The following is a 7625-nucleotide window of genomic DNA, read 5'->3' as shown; positions in this document are numbered from 1 at the left end:
TGGCCACTATGTGGGAAGTGGAACAGTGACGGATGGTCATTGGTAGGTTTCATTACTTAGACTGCAGCCGGAAAGACAACCTTTGGTTCAACTAATCTCTCAGGCCACTGACAGATTTTCCTAGCAAGAGACTGTTCAGTTAACTGAGAAGCAAAATTAAACTAGAAAGAAGATTAGCTTGAACACATATCACACGTCCAGTGAAACCTCAAATATAGCAGTCACCACCATTGCTGCAGCTGACCCAGCTCTGCCCTAAGGCCACCAACTCTTCGTCCTTGTTCAGCTCCGAGGGACAGAGCCCTTGAGGAAAATCACTTCTTAGGCAATGAGTGGCATGACTAGTAACACTCATCGTTCAGCCTTTGTTCTGGGAGCAACAATCAGCAGACTCCGAGTGCTAAAGTCCAATCGCAGCCTCCTAACCAGCTTGGGAATGAGACAGGAGGTTGAGCATCAACCCAAGGACTGTTGCTTTGGGTAAGAAGGACTCTGAGCTTTGCAACCCTCTTTGCAGAACCAAGGAAATCAGAACCTCCATCCTCATTTTATAGGCAGAAAACCCAAGGCACCAGGGGATTAAATAATTTGTATTGGAATGAGATTTTACTAACTCCATAGAAAACTGACCTAAAACTTAAACATGGATAAACCACATCCTTTATTTAAACAATATTTTACAGTCTATGATGAAAGAATACTTCAAGATGGAATTTCCTGATTGCCTGTTCATGAATTAACAGAAGATTATGCAACTTTCCATTCATTCAGCAAACATTTACTCAGCACATACCGAATGCTAGGCATAGCGACAGGCCCTGGAGACAGAAGCTCTCTTAAGACCAGGGCCTGCCCTCAGGGAAATCAGAAGACACATATATCAGACCAGTGTTCTACAAAGCTATACATTCTGCAGCAGAGAGAGAAATCTGTCCATGTTCCAGGAGGAGCCTGGAGAGAAGCTGGGTGTGAAGGGTCACTGTTTTGGCCTGGGTGAACTTGGCCACAGAAAGGACGCCACGGAACACCGAGAGTTTCGGTTCTTGCCAATGTCAAAGCCACAAAGAGGTAAACACAAGGTACCGGGAGTGCTACACGTTATGAGTGCTTGTGTACAGAGGTTGTTACCCTTTGAGCTCAGCATCTGAAAGGGGATCATAATTAATCTCCAAATCACCTACAGTTTAAGTAATAATTTCCCACGGACAGCTGCCATGCCAGTATCCAGCCTTCCTGAGTGGAGGGCCTGAAATCAATCTGGAGGCTTATGGTTGGGAAGAGGATGGAGTGTCAGGCCTTGCCAAAATTAGACACAGCCTTCAATCTACTTACACATTCTCTGCTTAGAACATTGCCTTAGACTCTCAGTGGTTGTCAACCTTCCGAGTGCTGCAACCCTTACAGCTCCTCACCCTCAACCATAACATTGTTGTGGCTGCTTCATAGCTGTAATTTTGCTACTGTTATGAATTATAATATAAATATTGATATGCAGGATATCTGATATGTGACTCCCACCTATGACTCCTGGGCTGTGAGTCTTTTTAGACAACTCATTCTCCTCCCTGTAAAATGTTTGATTTTCTCATTGCAATTAGGTTATTTCATATCAACTTCTATTACAATATAAACTTCTATTACAATATAAAACTGAAACTTCTATTACAATATAAATATCAATTGCTGTCACCCATCTCCAATTTATTTTTTTTAATTTATTGTTTATGCTTTGGATTTTTGAAACCAAGTCTCATTTTGTAGCTCAGGCTGACCTGGAACTCACTATGTGGCCTAGGTAGGACTGGAACTCACTATGTGGCCTACGCTGGACTCGAAGTCACTATGTGGCCTAGGCTGGACTCAAACTCATTATGAAACCTAAGCTGGCCTAGAACTCATTATGAAACCTAGGCTGGCCTGGAACTCATTATGTAGCCTAGGTTGGGCTAAAACTCAATATGTGGTGTAGGCTGGCCTTGAACTTATTATGTAGCCCAGGCTGGGTTTGAATTCCTGTCAGTCATCCCACTTCAGCCTTCCTGAGTGTCCCAGGTGTGGGCCATCACACCCAGCTTTGTCTCTATTTAGATCTTTCCTCTAACACCCAGATACAAATGTCTACCTCGACGCTTGATTTCACATTTGGAGGGACCACAAGTTCCTTGGAAGAGAGCCTCAGATGATGGAACCTAAATGTGACCTAGAGAGTCTTTCTGTTTTCTATCATGGGGACTACTGTCTCTGTGAGTCAGGAACACTTTCATCTTAAGTACACGTTCTAAATACACTAAAGGGGCTAGAAGCCCTTCATTAACCAGCCAAATAATGTCTGTAGCGAGTCCTCTAGCCAGGTTAAATTCATTCTAGTGAAGAACCACTAGGTATGCTGCTTATCTCAGACAAGGATGCATTGTCTATTCTTTTTAAATCTTTCTTTCCCAGTCAGCTAAGTCTGGAAGTTTATCTATTAAGTACTGCTGACTTTGTTCCAGTCTTCCATGCCTGGCCTGCATCTTTGAACTGTTCTTCTCTCCTTTACTCTTACTTCACAGTCATTCTATTACCCACAGGGCAGTGAAAGGACACTTACGTGAATCTGATCATATTACTTCCATGATTAAAGGATAGTCTGAGCCCTTTCCCCACCCCTCTGAGGTAGGTTCTGGCAGGCTTGGAACTTGCTATGTAGACCAGGCTAGCCTGGAAGTCCTAGAGATCCACTTGCCTCTGTCTCCTGAGAGCAAAGATTCACGGTGTACCTCCCACAGCCCCTAGGCTTTTTCTGCTTCCTCTTAGGATAAGCTACAGGTGCTCAGTTCTATAGGGCGTGGCAAGAAGGTCTCTACTCTTTTCTTCTGTTTCACAAGCCAGTCTACTCTCTTCTCCAAAAACCCATCTTCCTAACCTTCAGCACCTAGGTGGGCACGTAATCTGTCACCCAGAGAAAGGCGTGGCGAGCCAAACTTCTGGGTTAGCAATCATCATCTCACTGAGGAAGAGGGTAGAAGTAATGTTGCCTTTGGATCCAGAATGGGAACGTGTGGGTCCCAAGCTGTTGGCTTTCATCCATCTTCCTCCAGACCAAGAGGTCTAATCTATTATTCTGGGCAACAGGGGAAAAGCCTCTTAAGGGTTACCGTTCAAGCGATAATTTATTCCCTGCCCACCTTTCTTATTCAAGTTTTAATTGTACAATGGTGACAGAGCCCCATAGAACACAGGAATGTCTAGCGGAATTCTTGGTTATATGTTCATATTTAATTTTCTGATCAGATTCTTCATAATGTAAACTGAGAGAATGGGTGACTCGTCTAGGGTCTAATTGATCAATCCCAATAGATTTTTTTTATTAAATACATGATTTGTTTTTCTTTTTACATTTTTATTCATGTATAACTATCAGCATTCTATATTAAAATTATATAGAAGTAAGCCTTTGCAAAAGAAAGTTCTCCGTGATCAAATTTGAGGTTCATAATGGAATAAAATCCAGAGAGCAATGACAGCTATTAAATGCAAACTTCAAGTTTTCACCCAGTCTAGTGTTCTTTTTTTTTAAATAAAGGGTGTAAATATAAAATATTGTTAATAAGCCTGCTTCCCTTTCTAAGTCTTCTTGCCTCAGCTTCCCTTACTGAAGATTTTAGGCTATTTAGCTGGTGAATTTGGTATAAAATTTACTTCCTGGCCCTCTCTTACCATCCATGCCTAACGTTGACCCAAAAGCACTTGCAACTGTTCAAAGTAGAACACAAGCAACAATGGTAACATAAAGCACAATATCAGGATGAGCTCATTGCCTAGCAACTGAAGTCTCTTTATTCAAAGAGTACTGTTTCTACCATATAAGAAAAGTTGAGATGCTCTGAAGCCCTACAGCTCATATGTGAAGCCTGACAGAAACTCAAATCAATCCCGTGACACCATCCTGGGAATATAATTATCTTGCTGGGAATGGATTTTTGTGCTGAAAACATCTCTTTTGTTTTGTTTGTTTCATTTGAGACAGGATCTCACAGCATTGCCATCCTTAAATTTATGATCCTCCTGCCTCAGCCTATTGAGTTCCGGGTTTAAAAAAAAAAAAAAAAAACACCTTTTTAAAAATTGCACAAAAGTAAATGTGATCACCAAGGCTAGATGAAAGAATTATCTTTGTATTGGAAGGACTGATGTTACCAGAGCATTGGCCTGTGAAGGAATAATCAGGAAATATGAAGTTGAAATGTATGAGAGAGGTTGGTGAGAAAGCTCAGTGAGTATAGCTCTTATTACATAGCACAAGGTCTGATTTCTAATTCCCAGGACATACCCCAGCATCTGAATATGGTCAGAAGTGCCTGTGATTCCATCAGAGGATCACTGGGGATTGCTCACCGTTAGCTTCATTCTAGGTTCACAGAGAGACCCTGCCTCACAGGAATCAGGTGAGGAATAAGGCACTGGGGTTGGAGACCCAATGTCATCTTGTATGTGATATTAAAGTAAATCCTGCATGTGTGTAATTATCTGTGTACCATATGCATGCAGTGGCTATGAAGGTCAAATGAAGATGCCAGCCCCCCCTGGTGCTGGAGTCTCAAATGGTTGTGAACTGCCATGTGGATGTTGGGAATCAAACCTGGGGCCTTTATAGAAGGAGCCAGTGCTCTTAGCCATTGGGCTATTACTCTAGTCCCTGGATCCATCCATCTTATCCCGGTGTGAATCCTGTGCACTACAATGATAACCAGCTTGGTAAGAGGTACTTACTGGTGTGGTAGTGGCACATGTGTTATGGAAAAACTGAATCATTTTCTGATGGGATTTAAAGCCAACTTCACAAGATAGAACCCATTCCTGGTATAGTTGTTGGGGTCAAGAATATGTAGATAGACAAAAATCATAGAAGGAATTTCCCCAAACCTAAAGAAAGAAAGAGATGACTGTTAAGGTGCAAGAGGCATACAGAACATTAAATAGACGGGCCTAGAAAAGAAACTCCCCCAAAACACAGTACAATGAAATCACCAAATGTAGAGAATATTAGAAGCTGTAAGGAAAAAGACCAAAGTCTATATAAAGGCAGGCCCACTAGAATAATACTCAACTTTCCAATGCAGAATCTGATAGCCAGTAAGACCTAGACAAATGTTCTGTAATCTCTGAAAGGCCACAGATGCCAACCCAGATGTCTACATCCAGCAAAACTGTCAATCACAACTGAAAGACAAAGGAAAACATTCCATGACAAAATTTAAGCAATTTCTGTCCACCAATCCAGCTCTACAGAAGGCAATAAAAGGAAAACTTCAGTCTGAAGAGATTAACTACACCCAAGAGGATACAGGGAGAAATACTTCTAAAACAGTTAACCAAAGAAATCTTTAAAAACATAACAAACATAACAAAACAAGATACTTCCAAAAGTAACAATGTCAGAACAACAGAAAACCAGGAATTAATAAACACTGCTCAGTTATAACTCTCAAGATGAACTGTCTCAATTCTCCAATAAAAAGACAAGAACTAACATACTGAATTGAAAAACAGAGTCCTCTGTGGTTTTTAAATGGGGGTTTTACACTGAATGGGTAGTTCATAATTTTGGCTGGACTGACTGGCCTCTGAGTTTCTGAGATCCTCCTATCTCTGCCTCTCCCAGACTTGTGTTATAGATGTGTGCCACTTCGTACACCCAGCCTTTACATGGGCACCGCATACTAAACTCAAGTCTATACTTTATCAACAGAGCCATCTCCTTGCCCCAGCACCAACCTTTATGAGTTATGGGAAATCCCAGGCACTTGAGACAAAAGCAGCTTTTTCTCTGTAAAAGGTTGTAGTTCAAGGCCACGTGAAGGTAGCACTCTGTATCCAGGATTCTCAGAGGCACAGATCAGTGAGCAGATAAAATTACTAGATAGGAAAAGATGTGGAAATCTATCTGTCAGTGATCAGAGAAACCAGATCTGAAACCCAATGCTTTTTTTTTTCTTATAATTTCTTTCTTTTGACAAAGTCTTGCTTGTAGGCCAAGCTGGCCTTTAACTTATTGTGTAGTAGCCTAGGCTGGCTTAGAATTCAGGAACCTCCTGCTGCAGCATCCCAAATACTAGGATTAAACACAAAAGCCCTATGCCTGGCTTTGATTATCAAGCCTCAATTTATATGCTGTAAATATTGTAGTAGTTTGGACAGTCACTTAAAATTATTGTAAACTAACTTTGACTACATATCGAAGTCACTCCAAAGTTTGCGAAGCAAATATTTTTGGAACTTAAGGATTTGAAAGAGTTTAAAGCAAAATTTCATCACCATGCAAATGTGTTTTCTATTTGTCAACCTCATTACCTGACTATATTAATTGTAACGCAGGTTTCTTTGTTTGTGTTTGGTGGGAACAGTGTTACTAAGTTGGGTAAATTCCAGGTTTCATAGCAACAGTGATGGTGTGAATGACATTCCAGGTGGAAGCTGACTCTGCACAGGACTATTCTCTGAGCCAAACTGCCACCATCTTCCTGAGTTCAGCTCTGCCCACTTACAAACCATTAAGAAGAATGGACTTACTCCCTTTTGACTTTCCCCTGAGAAGGAAGGGCAAGGGTGGACTCAGGTCCACAATGAGAGAAGCCACACCTAATCAGCTGTATGCAATTCTGACCTAAGTGCACACTGCTTCCGGGAAGGGCTCAACTTGTATAGTCTGGGAAGAACTTGTGGGTGGGGTTCCATCCAGTGGGCCAGGAGACGTCATCATGCATGTTGGGTGCAGACCTTGAAGTGGGGCTGCTTTAAGGTCACCCTCACTCCTGCCCATAACCTCTTACCTATTGCTCTGTAAATTAGCCCAATTAACTCACTGACACCCCAGAGTGAACTTGTGTGGGAATTCTCCCTCTGTCATCTGCTCCTTAGGAGGAATAGTAGGTGTTGTTTATATCTCCCAGGGAAGGAATTTTAACACCACTAATGGCTTTTACCTTTCACCCAGCTGACATTAGATTAGTTTTACTTGATCGATAGAACCCAAAGAGATATACCTGGGACTATATAATCGATTAATTTATGCTAATCAAGAACATAGTGGGCAGGCAGAGCTGAATCCCAGGGAATCATAACATCCACGTGTGGTGACAGAGAACCTTTCAGTACTTGAGATTATTTAGTTTTGGGTTATTTTTCCTCATTAAAATGGAATAATATGCTAAGGTTGCTCCCTCCTTTGTCAGTCATGATGTCTTAGTTGTGAACACTGTGAATTTTTGCCCTGCTGGGAATTAAGTCCCACACATACGAGTGGAACCAGACTATTTGGTATAATGCTCATTTCAGATTGATTGTCTAAGTTTGTCCACCAAGTGCTAGCCTAGCTTAGATGTTGAAACAAAACTCTTGACCTTAGTGCCCCTTCCTGCTGAATATTACCCGAACAGCGCCCCAACACAGGAATGCTTTATGCTGCTTAAATCCTACCTCACTTTTCTTATCTGTTGGAATGGAGCTCCTTCTAACTCTCTCTTCTTTACCTCAGGGACACATTTCTTTTCTTGTCCTCTGTTCTCACATTCAGACTACTTTTCACAGGGTCTATATTCCAATGTCATTTTCTTCTGATGACATTGTTGAAGGTCCCAGTAGTG

At 41.6% G+C, this 7625-nt stretch overlaps 1 long non-coding RNA gene across 2 annotated transcripts in view; it reads left to right on the top strand.

Moving 5' to 3' along the window:
• The first annotated feature begins 854 nt into the window (after window positions 1–854).
• Window positions 855–7625, top strand: part of LOC115064562 — a 30822-nt gene continuing 24051 nt past the window's right edge. For both annotated transcript variants that reach the window (XR_003844404.1, XR_003844403.1), the window contains exon 1: window positions 855–1068. This is a non-coding gene — a long non-coding RNA (uncharacterized LOC115064562). The remainder of the gene's footprint in view (window positions 1069–7625) is intronic.

The sequence above is a fragment of the Mus pahari genome, chromosome 8 (assembly GCF_900095145.1).
Source record: "Mus pahari chromosome 8, PAHARI_EIJ_v1.1, whole genome shotgun sequence".
Classification (NCBI taxonomy): domain Eukaryota; kingdom Metazoa; phylum Chordata; class Mammalia; order Rodentia; family Muridae; genus Mus; species Mus pahari.
Note: the sequence above shows the minus strand (reverse complement) of the source record. Positions and strands in the feature narration are given on the sequence as shown.